The sequence below is a fragment of the Lissotriton vulgaris genome, chromosome 2_2 (genome assembly GCF_964263255.1).
Source record: "Lissotriton vulgaris chromosome 2_2, aLisVul1.2, whole genome shotgun sequence".
Taxonomy (NCBI): domain Eukaryota; kingdom Metazoa; phylum Chordata; class Amphibia; order Caudata; family Salamandridae; genus Lissotriton; species Lissotriton vulgaris.
The window spans coordinates 157,601,474-157,618,788 of record NC_141688.1 but is presented as its reverse complement, the minus strand read 5'-3'; the positions used below and the strand labels follow the sequence as shown (position 1 = coordinate 157,618,788).

The window sequence follows — 17,315 nt, the reverse complement described above, 5'->3', positions numbered from 1 at the left end:
CTGCAGTGGTTGCTACATTGCCATTGGAAGAAGAAGGAACTTTTTAAGGACTTTCATCATCTTCAGAATATTCTCCAAGGGCTTGAACTGTGCCTGCCCCCTGCTGAAGTCTCAGGGTCAAAAGACTTCATCCACATCTCCCCTCTGAATTTCCTTGCTGGGAATTCTGACTACAGACATTTGCGTGTCGATGGGAGCTGGAAGCGCAACGCATCGAGAAGAAGCGTGCTGCCGTTGCAGCTGAAATTGTCGCCTCGCCGGAGAAGCGAGCCTTCGCCGCATCTCCCTGGAAGAGTGTGTTCATCGAAGCTGCCTGCTGTTGCACCACAAGAGAAGCGTTACACCATCGAGAGTCGCCATCGCATCCTTGGAGAAGCGTGTCTCAGGGTCTGTCACGGCTCCAAGTACAGAGTCGTTGCAAGGCTGCCAGGGCACCTACGCATCATCATCGCAGCGTCATCACAGCATCGCATCAAGGGAGCCATCTTCTCGCATCGTGCGGGAAAGGGTGGACAGGGGTGAGGTAGCCATGCTTGTGCTCCTCGACCCGTCCACAGCTTTCGACACGGTCTCCCATGCCATCCTCCTAAACAGACTCCTTGAGATGGGATCTGTGATACCCCTTTAGCCTGGATCACCTCTTTCTTAACAGACCGCACACAACAAGTTTGGTGCCGACCATTCTGGTCTAAAGACAAGAAACCGTTTGGCTGCGGGGTGCCCCAAGGATCTGCTCTCAGTCCCCTTTATTTCAACGTGTATGTCGCACCCCTGGCAAAGGTGATTGAGACATCAGCTTATTTTTTCCATCAGAGATCACCCACCCCTGGGTTTGAAAAATTTTAGAACCTGTCTTTCCAGTATTGTAGCTTGGATGAGTTTGAACACGCTAAAACTAAATACGGACAAATCGGAGGTGCTGTTTTTCAACAATACAACCCCCATGCCACCCACCACCTGGTGGCCTGTGGAACTCAACCCGCCGCCCATCCCGGTAAAAACAGCACGCAATCTTGGAGTCCAATTCGACAACAAATTATCTTTTAAAACCCAGATCCAGAAAGTCACTTCGACATGTTTTGGTAAACTCTGCATGCTAAAAAAAATCTCCCCCTTCTCCCCATTGAGTCACTGAAGACAGTGACGCACCCCTTGATCACTTCGCACCTGGACTATGCGAACAGTCTGTATTTAGGACTGCCTGCCTACCTACTACACAGGCTGCAGATCGTGCAGAACGCCGCAGCCAGGCTGATCTGTAAAGTCCCCTATCGCCATTCCATCTCACCCCACTTGAGGAAGTTGTATTGGCTCTCTATCACTGCTCGCGTCAGATTCAAGGCCCTCGTACTAGTTTTCAGGGCTTTGAATGGAAAAGGCCCCAGATACCTTAGACATAGACTAAAATCAGTCCAATCGGCTCTCAACCTTAGATCTAGCCACCTCCGGCTCTTACTCCCCCTAGATTCCGCCTTGCGAGGAAGGGTGGTAGAGCTTTTGCAGTGGAGGTATCTAAACTGTGGAACTCTCTACCCATCAGCCTCCGTCTCATGGACATTGAATCTCAATTCAGGGGCAAACTAAAGACATTTCTATTCTGTGGCTGCTAATTTCTCCCATCTGCTCGCAATCCTCAGCGCCGGGACACCCCCGTTGGGGGTAGCCGTGCGCTCAACAAATGTCAATAATAATAATAATAATAATCGCAACTGGATCATTGCATCGCATCAAGGCGCCATCTTGCTCATCGCAACGGGTCCGCAGGCCGAGAATCTACGCATCACCTCCGCACTGGTAAGGATCACGATGCATCCCCTACTCTGCGCAAACATTGAGGCACGATGCATCATCTCCCCCAGATCACGGAACAGAAGCATCTCCCCTTTTGCAAGCCTTTTGTTTACGTTGCATTACGCATCCAGGTACTTTGTTGAGAACTTTGTTTCATTTATCATCAACTTGAACTAAGTAACTTTTATCATCTTTAAAGCAGTCTTAAGTGTAGTATTGTGTATTTTTTTGTTTATGGTCTTGGGTTAGGTCTATATAAAGAACACTTATTTTTATAAATCCTGTGTTGTGTCCATCTGTAGTGTTTTCACAGTATTACTGTGTATATTCACAAATGCTTAACACACTGCCTCTGAGATAAGCCTGTCTGCTCGTTCCAAGTGACCAAGGGGGTGAGCAGGGGTTATTAAGGAGTGTAATCCCCTTATTCTGACTTTGAAATTAGGGTCCGTGTTTGGACAAATGTGAATACCATTGCTAACTAGAGACCCCCAGATCTAAAAGTGACCATGTAGGGTGCTTCACTGCTCAGATAGGTTTACTTTTTAACTTTTTGAAAGTCAAAATCCTCCATCACAGCAAGGCAACAAACCATGGCGTGGCATGTCTGGATACCTTCAACACTAGCAGGAAAAATGCTCATAACGGGACAAACATGGATTTTATGCCTGACGTGGTTGTGAACTACCTGGGAAAGTCTTAGCACCTTGTCTTGATCCTGATGAGGTGGAAGAAATGAATATATACTCACTTAGTTCAAAGTTCTGCGAAAATTATTTCTGGTCAATCCTGCAGCCAGCAGCTCATCAGGGAAAGTTTTTTAGCACTGGTTCTTTATTCAGCTTGGCTATTTAAAGATCCTGCTTTTTGTGTCCCTGAAGCAGGAAAACTGGAGGCTAACCTCTTGGGCCTGGGAGAGCAGTTCCGGTACCTGAATACCTGCAGGAGGCAGGATTTCTTTAGTAAATGGTGTCATCCAGCTGGAGTCAAGAGTCTTAGTCCAGCAGGGACTTCTTCAGGTGGAGAGTTTTCCATGGTCCAGAAATGTTCTGAAGTGGTAACTGTTGAAGTGCAAAATGTATCCTATACACTACCCAATGACCAAAGAAATTATACCACCTAACCCTAACTGTTTTCTTACAGTAGCCCCATCCACCGTTGAAGCGCTTACTGTTATTACTGTAAAAATACCCAAAAGCCCAAATTTCAATGTAACAGAACGCGACTGCCACCAGACAGGTATGTCTTCAGTGCGTTCTTCTGCCACCTAACAATGTCAAAACTGGTTCTACCTCCTATTGTGACTGGTGCCTGTCTTATAGACCTCTACACTGTGAATAAACAGAAGCTATAATTGGCATATCAAAAAAAGAACAGGTTGTGGTAAAGCTGCCCTTTGTTTTGCCAACTGTTCAGGTCTGCTCCTATCTAGATATTCCCTGCGGAGTGCTCAGGAGTTAATACCAATGGGCTCAGAGGCAAGCTAGTGTCTTCTGAGCCAGAGCTGTTACCTCTCCCAGCCAAGGATGTATATTCCGAAAGTGTGACGAATGACATAACTGGTTTTAAGTCAGTTTTAGTACATTGTAATAACATTACGTACCTGTTTAAGTTATCCAAAATCTGATTTTTCCATTAATTTAGATTTTGAGATATAAGCAAGACATAATATTGGAGAAATGTATATAGCCATTTCCTAAGTGGAGATAGGAAGTTAAAATTTCAATGCCACCTAAACCTACTCATTGATACAGGTTTTGGTATGTATTTAACTCTGAGTGCACACCAGCCTCCATATGTAGTGTGCTCTATTTTTACATATGAGCACCTTGCCCAGGGGGCTTAAAAGGCACCCTTTAGAGGTGACTTAAGAATATATAAAATATGTTTTTCCTTCATGCCGGATTCCTTTTGACACGCCTCATGTCACTGCAGCACATTCAAACTGCATGCCAGCCACAGCACAGTGATGCTCTTAGAAGACATATTTTTTATCATAAATCCACATTGCAATTTACATATGACATTAACTTTACATGCTATAGGTGCACTTTAGACACTATTTACAATGGACTTTTAAGTAAGTTAAATAGACCAATTGCCTGGAACCAATTGAATCAATACTAGAAAACAAACACTGTGCCTCTGATTAACAGTCGTACAGGGTACAGAGTCCCCCCAAAAAACTATGGTCCAGAAAAAGACAACAAATCTGGTGTGATTATGCAGAAAAGCTGCATTTGCTACAGGTTACAAGTCAGATTTGTAGTTAAAAAGTAGTGCACAAGCATGCAGATTGTGGGCTGTCACAAGGGGGGCATTTGCTACCCTAAATGATTGCTCTGTGTAGGCATCATTCTAAAAAAGAATTTTACTTCCAAAATGAAATTTAACTAGTTATTAAAGAATACCCATAGAGTCCAATCATATTTCATGGGGCTACTTTTTCTTGTTGGAAACCGAGTACTTCAGTCTAGACCTGGGAAAATATTCACTAGGCTGTGTCTGTGGTTAAGTCCACTGAGATAAGCAGATCACCTAAAGCGTTATTTAGCTCACTGATGGTAAATAGGCGAGAACAGCAAACCAACCTTCAGTAACAATGTGTGAAGTGTTAAATATCACAAAATACTGTAATAACAATGCATATTAGACATAGAGCCTGAGTACGATGGCAGTTGGATGCTGCGCATCAGGATCGGATCACCGACAAGTAGTCAGCAGTCCCACCTGCCAAATTATGATGCAACCATGTGTAGACGGTCAGAATAATGTTTTTTTTCCATTGTGGCTTGTGCTGCAGACCAGAAAGTGGGGACTGGCACACTTGGTATGGATGTTTGGGGCCACATAGCCGAAGCCCATGGGAGACGCTGGACCTGCTAGTTGCCAATAAAAGTCCCTTTCCGACAGCCATTCCATGGCGGTATGACCTGCATGGAAAGGCTTTCGGAAAGGGACATGTGGCGGTGCCTGCACGTGCATGGCCTTTAATGTAGTGATCACAATCCGACCGATATCCCGGAGTGCTCCTTGAGCCAGTCGTAAGCGTCGGTCAGTCCTTCTGACTGATGCGGTCTAACCAATCGCATCATAATGCGGCGTCAGACCGCCATCCTAATAAGGCCTATAGTCTTTGGCATCATGTTTAATGTAAACATATATAAATGTTAAAGAGCCAAAGTAAGATATAACTGGAAATGTCCATGGACTAGCAATGAATGGTAACTGAAAAATATGCTAAAGTCTATGAGATAAATGGGCAAACAAATCTGAAGTTTAAAAAAGTGAACCCCCGGAAGCAACACAGTTGTTTGTTGTAAATCCTTAGTCAGTAAAAGTAGTTTGTATCTTCTGCCATCCAAACCTATTAGTTTCAGTCATAATCCAGAGGATAGCAGATTTTTGTTGACGTGATGTTAAATCTAAGTACTAGTTACTTGAGCTTGTAGGTAGCAACACTACTCTCAGGCCCAAAAGGGCTTTTAGGTCTTGGGTGTTACACTTCTAGATGATGTTAGAGATTGGTGTGGGGTGTGCAACCACTTTGTCTGCACCTCCACCTCAACAATATTTAATCCATGGTACAAAGTTCTGTTTGTCGTTTTAAAATCTTCCTACAATGTTCTGTCGAACAGTCTCTAATTTGGTGGATGATGGAGGCTACCAGAGACCACAGCTGTACCTTTGTTCAATAGGAGGCATTTCAATTCAGTCCCTGACTCAGTCTGGCTTGTTGATTTAAAGAAACTAAATTTTAAGAACAATTTTCTCTGGCCATATATTTACAGTGCTTACTCTATTTGACTTTGTCACATTTATGCAGATAGTATGTAGTCAGCACTGACTCTTTGTCTGTGTAGAGTGAAGCTGTTTATGCCCACAGCTTTTTTTTAACAGAGCTCCTCCAAGAAGTGCCTACTATTGAGCCAAGCCAGGGTTTGAAAAAGAGGCCCTAGGATACATTTGTGGTTGACTCTAAGCCAAATGTTTCTACATGTAGTCCGGGCTGATGGCAATGATGAAGATCTCAGGCTGCAACAGGGCACTCGCACACAGCATAGCTGGGACTCACTTGAGCTCCGGGAGTGCATGGTCACAGGGAAATCCTCACAAAAAGTCTCAGGCGCACGAAGCACACTCACCCAGCGTCACTGAGACTTACTTGAGTTCCGGGTGCACACAATCACAGGGCAATCCTCAGGAAGGTCTCAGTCAGCACAAAGCACACACACAAAGCTTCACTTGGACTCACTTGGATTTCTGGTGCCCACAATCACAGGGCAATTCTCATGAAGATCCCAGGCTGCACAAAGCTCACGCACACAGCATCGCTGAGACTCACTTGGATTCTGGGTGCACATGATCATAGGACAATCGTCACGAAGGTCTCAGGCTGCACAGAGCACACACACAGGACTCAAGTGGACTCCTGGTGCCCACGATCACAGGGCAATTCTTACGAGGGTCTCAGGCTGCAAAAAGCCCACAGTGTCACTGAGACTCTCCTGGAAACTTTTATGTTCCTGAGTTTCCACAACAGGGAGCCAGCTATCTTCGGGCCCTTGGAGATACATTACTTCAGGACGCAGCACACAGCAAAGTCCTTTCAAGCAGGGGGACACAGCACACAGCAAAGTCCCTTTAGCATCTCCTTGGTTAAAGCAGCAAACTGCAGGCCAGCCCCAGAACACACAGCAAGGGTCAGTACTTTTTTTCTGTCTCTTCAGCTGTTTCTTCCTTGGCAGAAGTTCCTCTTGACCACAAAGTAGTTTCAATCCTGTTCAGTCTTGAACAGTTCCATTCCATTTCAACGTTTAGGGGCTTCAGCTCTCAATGTTATACCCCTAAATGTCTTTGAAGTCTTTGTGTTCAGGGGGGCACTGACCCCTGTCCAAACCAGTTCTGGGTGTCTCCCTGTCAGTGACACCTTCTCCCTTTGACAGTGGGGGTCTGGATCTTCAATCACTCAGCAGGAGATTGAGCCATTGTTTTATGGCGGCAGCCCAGGCCGCTTCGCCTCCAGGGGCTACTCCTCCCCCCTACACTCCAGATGCAGGTCAGCCTGTTGCTGTCTCACCTCCTCCCCTGAGTCAAGACATTCCCCAGATCCTAACACTTTCAAATCCAGACAGTCAATCCACAACCAGGCAGAGACACACAGAAATGTTAGCACACAAAAAAACAGCCACTTCTAAAAGTATGGTTTCTAAACGCACAATGCAAAATTTACCTTCACAAAAAGATGTGTTATTTGATTGTGAGTTTAGACATACTAAACTTCACCTCTCCATCTTAAGCCTATGGGAAGATAGGTTGGAAACATATTACACAGCCTCCCCATTCTGTCCTGTGGGCAAGATGGCCTTTCAACGAAATGGAGAGTATTTCACTGTCAGGACATTGTACACACCTCAGTAAATGTCCTACCTTTCTCATGCACTGCACCCTGCCCAGGGGGGTACCTAGAATCTACCATAGGGGTGTCTGATGTGCATAAAAAAGGAAAGGGTGAGGCCTGGCAAGTAAGGGTGGGCTTAGTTGGGGGAGTACTACTTCATGAAATACAAAAACTCAGTGAATTCCCTCGCAACTTTGCTACATTGGACTCTCAATAATAAAAAAGAAAGCTCATATATTTTTGGTAAAATAACAAGTATCTCTGTCTTTACATGCTAAAATGCATATAGTCACTTCACTGAAGTGAAAATGAACAGTTAGCAAGCAGTGGGAGAGGTGATGATTTGGGGATCCTCCATAACCTAGAGAAAGAACCAAGCAGATGCCTTGAAAACAAAGAGCACATCTTGCTGAACGATTCGGTGGTGGTCCCATCCTCTTAGGACCACCCCAAGCACAGTTATGGGCAAAAATACAATCCCAACCAAAGGCAAGCAAAGCATTATGGGACGAGATTAGCAGTGGGCAGTGAATATTATAGTATCCAATATCAAAATATTTCTACAAAGAGCTGCAGTTCAAGTAGTCGTTACTAGGTGTCCCTCACGAGTCAAAAAAACATTGAAATTATTACATCAAGCTGCAGTTTCACTAGTAGTTACTTGGTGTCCCTCGTGAGTCAAATGCAATAGCATTGAAACCCTTTCATGAAGCTTCAGTACCACCAGTCGTTGCTAGGTGTCCCTTATGAGTCAAATGCAAAAGCATTTGACTTGAAGGACAACTAGCAACAACAAGTGGAACTGCAGCTTGATGTAATCATTTCAATGCTTTTGCATTTGACTCGTGAGGTACACCTGGTAACAACTAGTTGAAATGCAGCTCTTTGTAGCATTATTTTGATATTGAATACTATATTATTCACTGCCCGCTGCTAATCTCGTCCCATAATGCTTTTCAGGACCGTTGGTTGAGATTGTATTTTTTGCCCAGAACTGTGTTTGGGGTGGTCCTAAGAGGATGGGACCACCACTCATTCGTTCAGCATGATATGCTCTTTGTGTTCAAGGCATCTGCTTGGTCCTCCCCCTAGGTAAGGGGGGACCCCAAAATCACCACCTCTCACATTGCCTGATATTTCATTTTAAAGTTCACTTTTGTAAATTGGTTATATGCTCTTTAGTATGTGAAGTTGCTTTATCAAAGCATTTGTGGGTGCAGTTTAGTAGTTGACTCCGGAACGAATTTGCTAGCAGAGCGGAGTTCACTGCCCAGGGTTTCTTTTCAGGACAATAAGGCAGTTTAACAAACTGCGCGCAGACACTGCAATGGCAGGTCTGAGTTCTCTCTTTAGGGCTACTTGTGTGGGTGGCACAATTAGTGCTGCAGGCTCACCAGTAGCATTTACATTTCCAGCCCTGGCACACATAGTGCACTTTATTAGGGATTTTACTAGTAAAGCAAACATATCAAACACCATTACTCTATACAGGGAGCACATGCACTTTGACACTGATCAGCAGTGTCAAAGTGCCCAAAGCATCTAAGTTGGGAACACTATGTCAGAAAAAAGGTCTAGGGGAAAGGCATAAAGGATCAGGCACTTTAGCCAAAAGGGCCAAGTCCAACACCAGTCAAAGCCTCACAAAGTGGCTTTGCGTGACCTCATAAATGTAATACAATTTTGTAGTTTGTGCCGCTAGAGTGTCACAAAAAGTGACTCTCTGGCAACCCAAGGAGCTCCTAAATATGTCGCTCAGTGCACATTTGTTAGCTTGCAGCCCTGCAAGTTCCTCGTATTTCTTATTCTGCTTTGTAGTTCTCCTGTTGTACTGTGCTGCATTTTACCTCACCCTGTCATTTTCGCTCTGAAAAAAAACCTGCGACTGCCCAAAGCAATAACCTACTTAATCTCATTTGAATTGAGAACATTGTATTCAGTCAACAGACAGCGGCATTAGGTACAGTGATGGGGCCACCCTGCCCGAAGTGGTGAGGGGCTCCTGAGAATCCCATACCTCACAGAGATTCATAGACCTGAGGCTAAATGGGTCCCTCTGAAGAGTGGGTGGTACGTGCACTGCAAGGGCTTGCGTCACGCCCCTGTCAGCTGGTCACATGAGTGAGGCGCAGCTCCTACCTGCCAAGTTGTGGAACAGCACAACCTGGTACAGGGCGCTGTGCCACACATCTTTCTGCCTTGTGCGATCACAATACACACCTGCAGTATCCGCGAGATTTAATTCGTGTCTCTTTTTAAACCGAATGTCGGTGGCATTCATAGGTGAACATCAGTCATTCCGCAAATGAGCTCGACTGCTAATATTTAAATCAGATTATCAGCTGCTATAAGAAATTATAAGAACTTTGCATTACATCTACAATAACGCTTGTAAGAACGGCTACTCTGGACACAACGCCGCATCGAGCCGTCAATGGAGCTGTTGAACGTGCCGTTAATGACTGATTTGATTTAACAGTCCAAGACAACATTCTAGGAAGAGGACGCGACTCATAAACGTCTTACCTTGAGCTCCGCAGTCCCTTCTGGGTGATGAGTGTCCTGTGAGGTCAGACCGGCGCGCGCGGTACGCAGCAGGTGAATGGGACAGTGTGGCAATGGGACGGGAGTCTAATGAGAAAATAAGGTGGGGCTTAAAAGCGTGTAACTGAGCACCTGAGAACCAGCCTGACCTGCTTCTGTGCCGCCTTTGTTAAGCTACAAACAGCCGAAGTGAATGTGCCGGGCAGGGCGGGGGACGGAGGCGGAAGCGAGTGGGGCAGCGAGAGTGAAGGAGCGAGTGGAGCTCTCTTCCTCCCAACTACTGCGGTTTCTAAGAAGTATGAAAGGGGAGCCATATAGACGAGGGATATTATATTGCTTGAGTGACGTCACCACCATCCACCTGGTGTCCGTTTCATAAAAAATGCCACGTTTCTTTTGGTACAAATTAGTACAAAAATGTAATTGTTCCGAGCAGAAGTTGCGCGGTGGGACAGGCTAACGCAAGAGCCTGAAAGCAGGTGCAACAAATATCCATAAATAAACACTTGCGGTAAGAAGCGCGCCATGGCACTAAAGTGGCGCGAAGCGCACTGATCAGAACGAAACTGCATCACAACAACGAAGCAAACTACTCACACAATCAGTGAGTGCCACAGGACGACCTGGAAGAACAGGAAAACGGCCTGGAAACAGCACAAGCAGGTGCTGTTATCTAATTCAATCAGAATAAACACCCAACACGCATATCAAGCTTTTGATAGAGCGCCTGCTGCCAGGACACGTACCAAGCTGCAACCGAAAAGATTCGGAGTGTGAAGAGAAGCTGGGGAAGGCTGGCGCCGGTTTCAGGCTGTGCCATCTCCCGCACCCTGGCTGGATGGCTTTTTTCAGACTCAAACACATTTCCGAAGGACGAAATTCTTCAGCGAGGCAAGTCCTGGGCTGACTTCAGAAAGTTAGTACAGGGTTGTATACATATGTTGATTGGCCCTGCTGTTGCTTTGAATTTTGTATTAAAAAGTTTCGAGTGAGGGGTTTGTACCGTGACAGCCAAGATGGCAGTTGCAGTTGTATGTTCCTCCAACAGCCCTGATAACGATAGCATCCTAAACCGATTCCAGGTTACCCACATTCATCCATACACTGGGACACCAGCAGAGGCCAGATGGGTCTGTGGGGCCACCTACAAGTGGAACCTGCACGTGCCCTCCGCGTCAAGGTGAGGGAACGGCCTGGTGCTAGCTGAGCTGTGTTTGCCCCTGGCCTGCTTGCTGGTTGCGAAGAGTGAGGTGGCAGTGGGGTAACAATAGCCCCCGAAGCGCCCACGGTTCGGGGAGGAGATAGTTGGGAAGCCCCCCGAGCTCCAGGGCCCCCCTCTGGCACTGTGTGGGCAGCGGGCCCCTGGCCTGAGGACTGCTGACTGGATCTGATGTGGGGCCAGTGTCTCCGTGTACTTTGCAGCGGGGCTCCCTCAAGTTTCGTTACACCACTGTGAGGTGGGCCATGGGCCTGCTGAGCAGCAGGGCCGTACCAGCACCATGAAAGGTGAAGTGTAGCCAGAGAGGAGGTGGCCTCCCTGTGTGCAGGGGCAAGTCTGGTATTAGTGAAAAAGCTGGGTGGTGAATCAAGCTCCTGGCACTACAGGTATAAGTAAACCCATAATTGTGACCGAATTATGAGGAAATAATTGTAGGTATAGCATGGCACAACTCCCAACTAAAAAACATGTCAACCTGAGTGGGTAAATACACTTGTATTGAGCCATAGTTATACTACACCGATTCACAATTAATAGCGGATGGTCATTAAATAAAATTAAAAATTTGAATGTTGAGAGCTCCACTGAAGACAATGTAGTTGCTCTGGGCTTATAATGGCTGACCTGGAACTCCAACATTCCAATGTTTGTCCTTCTGTTTCTCCCTTTTTAATTTAGAACATTCTACACTCAGTGAGTGGAATGCTCTAACAGCCTTATAGCCCTTCTATCACCGGATATACAGTTGTTAAAGGTGTTTTCCCTCATTATAGCTTGTCTCCTGCGGCTCAGAACTTTAACTCAGGTTCAAGGCCTTTAACAACCAGTATAGCCCTCAGCAGCGGGCTCTAAGGCTATAATATTATATGGATGACAGATACTTCACAGGCAGAAGTATGGGGTGGGGAAGAGAAAAGGAGGAGGAGGACAGTTGCTAGAGTAACATGGTTATTGAGTTTTGGGCTGCGGGATGGAGATGCACCCACATCCACAACATCCATCATGACACAACCCAGAGTCACAGGTAAATATAGAAGCTTATTCTGGAACTTTAATGATCTCAGTAATAAGATGTAATGAGGGACGGTTAGGAACTATGTTAAAAAAACTTCTCCCCAGACACAGGTTCCTGCAAAAGACATACTTATTGGGCATGAGCTGCGGCTTCTGGGTCAGAACTGATACACAGGAGTTTATCAGTCGGGGTTTACAGGTGAATCCCTGGAAAGTGGCCATTCTTCTGCCAAAGTCCTTCCCTCTAATAGTATTAGTTGAAATCAGAAAGCCATGCATGCACACTAGTCAATGTATGTCCTGGCTACCCTCGTGTACAGCAGTCGTCACTCACTGACAGAAACTTTAATATAATTACCACAGGGTAGGATGTTGATTGGAGGACACTATGCCACCAGAATAAACTCTATCGTGGATATGTAGGTCCCCAGGATGTCCCACAAAGTGATCGCACTGTCCAAATCGGCAGTACACTTACTACTCTGCTTCCCATCATTCATCTTCATGAATCAAATACCTATTGTTAGAAATGGGATTTCTAGTTGGCTAAGGCTTGCGCCAAAGCCCGTCAGAAACCACTACTCTAGTCAGGACAAGGGAGTTACACACGAAAGATAACCCCTACTCACCCCCTTGGTAGCTTGGCACAAGCAGTCAGGTTTATACCGGAGGCCATGTGTACATCATTTGTGCACGCACACAGCAACAACATCCCAGACACACTACAATAGGAACTCCACACAAGGGTAAATCAAAATTATGCTTTGTATTCTCATACCACATTAGAATAGTAATCACACAATATACACTGTGCCAACTTTACAAGGGATTATATACACATGACAGGGCAACATGGACCACTGTCAGAACCATCACAAAGTGAACTTAGTAAAAGTAAAACATATCATAAACGTACAACCAGTAACCACTGGTAATCACTCTACTTAGTCTCAGCCTGTAACATAAACTACATTATGCAAAGTATCACCTCAGGCTCGAATTACATTCTGCGCCAACCTCACCAGCATAAACACATTATGCAATCATCTCACAAGTCTAAACACATTAGCCCCTAACCTCCTAAGTATAACTCACATTAGGGGTGTAATTCACACAGTGAAACATAATCTCACTAGCATAAACCATAATATGCAAAACAACCTCTTAATCATAAACCACAGTTAGAGGTATAAAACAGGGTGCGTAATCATACTACATACTTTACATTTCCTAGCACCACATCACATTAGGGCTTGGCGCCCTATAAATCTAACAATCCCTCTAGTGAATTGGGCATCTCAAAAAGGGGCTCAAATGCCCTATGTCCAAAGAGTCCGGGCTGCTGCTTAGGCAGCGAAAGTCAAAGGTGCGCCACTGCGCAAACCTAAACGTGGCAGCTGCCCACTACATGTTGGGCAGCTGTGAATGTCAGAGGCCAAGGAGTGCATCTCACTCCTGACTCAGGCATGTCCCTAAACAAAGAACAACCTAAACAGTGCAGCTGCCCACTACACGCTGGGCAGCTGGAAATAACCATCATGAAAGAGCTAGAGCACATCTGTGCCTCCTCAGCCCACTGGGCTTCTTTATACCAACTTGCCCCCAAAATGTCCAGTGGCCCGCAACAGCGGCGCCGCTGTGAAGCACATGGCGAACTGGCACCATCATGAAATCACTTTCCCGGTGCAGCTGCCCTCTGCCAGCAGGGCAACCAAAATCATCGCAAGGCAGGGAGGCCTGGGCCCCTCTGGACTCTTAGGACAGCCATTATGCGCCACGTTGGAGCCACACATGGGCTCTTGAAAACGAACATGCGCCCGCCTCGTGGGAGCGCACTGGCTCTTGAACAAATGTGCCCACCGTTGGAGCGCGCCGCTGCCAGAACGGTCCGCTCAACATCTGTGCCCCCAACGACACCAGCATAAAGAGCCAAAACCACCATGGAGCCCCACTCACTGGCTCCGCTTGCGGCAGGCACCAGGAGAGCCCCCTCTGGCGCTCCTCTTTCACCCGTTCCATTTTATGGGACCAGGACTTAAACGTGGAGCCTGCAGGGCTCCCGACGGGTCTCTTCAGTGTGCACAGAGGCGGGGTTGGCTCCTGCTCTTCTTCCGGCACCGTCCAGTGCAGGGTGGGCTTCCACCTGGATTCTCCTCAGCATGCACCAGAGCTCTCAACAGCTCATGTGTGCCCCGCTCCGGGGATAACTTCCTGCTGCACTGCAGGCCTGCCCAAGTCCCGGGCAAGGATGCCTGACTTACTGTTGGCCGTGGCGGTGATTCTCCTGCAATGAGGGGTAGGCTCCCTCGGAATTTCAAATAAAATCCGGGGTAGGCACAAGCCAGTTAAACAGCGATAAAGCGGCCATGTGAGGTAGAGTCTCTCTAATTTAAAATCAATAAGCGGAGTGGGCACCCGCAGGTGGCATCATGGGGGAATCCCTACGATGGGGATTCCCATGACAGCAAAGCAGCTCAGCGCTGCCAGTGCACCACCTGAGCACTAGTCATGGGACCCAGGGTACGGGCTGCAGGCACCAAATGTTGAGGACAAGAAAATGGCAACTTTGTAAAAGTTGCATTTTCTGAATTGGAACTTAGAATTCTAATTTACTGTTTAAGAGATTTTTAAATTACAATTCTTTAGACACCAAGCAAAGTATCTCTACCTGCTCCTAATTGAAAGTTATCCCTTATTAAATGTAGCATGGCAACCCAATGTTATCCTAGGAGAGAGGTAGGCCTAGTAGTATTGAAAATGAATTTAGGAGCTTTTAGCACCTTGGACATGTAAAACTTAAAAGCACATGTTCAGCTTTTTCGATACACTGCACCCTGCCCTATGTGCTGTTTAGAGCCTACCCTAGGGGTGAAATATAGATTAAAAAGTAAGGTTTAGGCCTGGCAAAAGGTATGTTTTGTGGAGTCTAAATTGCAGCTTAAAACTGCACACACAGGTGCAATGGTAGGTCTAAGACACATTTGAAAGGCTACTTAAGTGAGTGGCACAAAGCTGCTGCAGGTCCACTAGTAGTATTTAATTTATAGGCTTTGGGTACATGTAGTACCACTTTACTAGAAACCTCCAAGTAAAATAATTGTGCTAACTGGCTGTAAGCCAATGTTAAAATGGTTTAGTGAGCGAGCACAAATACTTTAGCACTGGTTAGCAGAGAAAAAGTCAACAGAAAGGAGATCAGTGAAAAGCAGAGGAGTAAGGCAAAACGTGTGGGAGAATATCACTATAAAAGCAACAAGTCTAACTATTATTTATTGCTATATTTTAGTGCAAAAAATGTCCATATGTCATAAATTGAAAATTGTCAATTTTTGACACAAGTACGCAGTTTGTTCCAAAAAAGCACAAGAAAAACAATAGTTGTGTTTCCGTTCAGGTTTGCTTGGTTCCTCATGCTCCTGTGCTATCATTTTGCCAAGAAGAGTGGCATAAATATATGACATGGCACAATGACATCATTTCGGGAATTAAGAGGTATATAGACTGCTGTGGAAAAACAGAAGAACCTGTCTATGATCTTAGAATTTGTGAACATAAATATGAGAAGGTTTGGGCTCCATGGTAGTGCTTTTTCACGCTGTACTTACTACCTGTGCTAAAACAGCCATTATGTGATGCATAAATGTCAATAAGCTAAAGGGCGTAACTTTGATATCTCCATAAACAATCAGGCAATTTCATGTTTTGAAAATAAACAAGAGTTGGTAAAAAAAAAACAAACAAGTCAGACAAACTGAGTGATATCTTTTTTGAGGAGTCTTGATACCTTCTCCCCATTCCAGTTTACACCAGTGTAAACCTTTAGAACGAATTCTGTAATTTTATTTATAGCTATCTCAGAATTTTCAGGAAAGGTAATTTAGGTACTATTTATTGGGTTCATTCAGTTATAATTAGTTCCATTTTAATTTTTCTACAACATCAAATTTCTTTATTATTTTCTCCTCAAAACATATGTTCAAGCCGACTACTAAAACTGCCAGGATAGACTTGGATCAAGCATTGGCAAAGCCAATAAGTTTTGGATCTAAAAAGGTGAGCTATCGGCTTTGCCAATACTTTTGGCAAGGTGCATATGCACTTAAGCAGATAAGTCGCCTGTAGTCTTGCAATGGTTTTTTATTATTGAAAACTCATTCCAGGTAGGCCACCAATGCGTATCTTCTGATGCATTTGTGCATAGCATTGGGATATTTTTGATTTTTAAATTTGAAGTAAAGAAATTCAAAGGCATGCTTGCAAAATAGAAGGGAGCAGGTGGCCTGACAATCTTTGCAACTGCTGAGCCATCATAAAAAAATAAATACATTCATTATTTAAAATGGGAGTGGGACGGTGAAGAGGATGGGGAGCGGTATGAGGAGTTGGACATTGAGCTTCAAGGAGTGAGTCGGAGGTGTACGAGGAGAGTTCACAGGGGACTTAGGAACATGCATTAGAGAGAGCAAGGACACACATGTGCTCTCATGTGGTGCTACATGTAAAACAAAAAAGAGTCCCATCAAGTAAGCATTATCAGCATTTAACTCAGCTAATTAGAACACTGAAACTGATTTGATCCCAGGTGGGACAAACACAAAAATATTGTGGAACGGCATGGAATCAAGGGTCTATTGTATGACCATTTGCTTTTGCAATTTGTAAATTGTGAGAAATTGCGAGTCGCAAATGTACAACAGTGTCAGAGACACTGTTAGTGATTCCCAATGGGGTCACAAAATGTAAGGCTCATGAATATAAATGAGCCACTCCAAATTTGTGACCCCATTGGGAATGGCTGGCCCTCCCAAGGATGGTGACCTGCTGGACTCAGCAGAACTCCATGTCTGGAACTGCTTTTCAATAAAACAGATTTTGTTTTTAAATGCAGCCCATTTTACTTTAAGGAAAATAAGATGCATTTAAAAAAGAAAAAAATAAACTTAAAGGCAGGCTCTGGTCCCTGGGACCACTGCCTGCCCTTACAAAATATTTTTGGAGCCAGTCACAAAGGGAAAGGTGTTCCCTGGGGGCCCCTTTCCATTTGCGACTCGATTACCACCCTCTTGGCGTAATTTGCGAGTGTTTTGCAACCGCAATTGCGGTCACAAAACTTTCTTACATAGCATAGAGACTCACTATTAGGAAGAGACGCCCTTGGCACACCCATTCCTAATAGCGACTCGCAATTCCTAATTAGTGAGTTGCAAATAAATTGCGATTCGCTAATTAGGAATTGTACATGGCCCTGTATCATTTTGCATGCGCAAAAGGGTGGCAAACCCATTTGCGCATGCAATTTGGGGCAGGACCTCTGGCCCCAAGTGCAGACTCTCAAGACAGGCAACA

At 45.3% G+C, this 17,315-nt stretch overlaps 2 protein-coding genes across 2 annotated transcripts in view; one reads left to right on the top strand and one right to left on the bottom strand.

The window, feature by feature from the left end:
* Positions 1 to 9,839, bottom strand: part of MUC15 (mucin 15, cell surface associated) — a 60,230-nt gene extending 50,391 nt beyond the window's left edge. Inside the window, exon 1 of the mRNA XM_086959491.1 lies at positions 9,719 to 9,839. The gene's annotated coding sequence lies outside the window, so the exon portion shown is untranslated. The remainder of the gene's footprint in view (positions 1 to 9,718) is intronic.
* Positions 1 to 17,315, top strand: part of ANO3 (anoctamin 3) — a 1,465,374-nt gene that overhangs the window by 836,723 nt on the left and 611,336 nt on the right. The window lies entirely within an intron of this gene.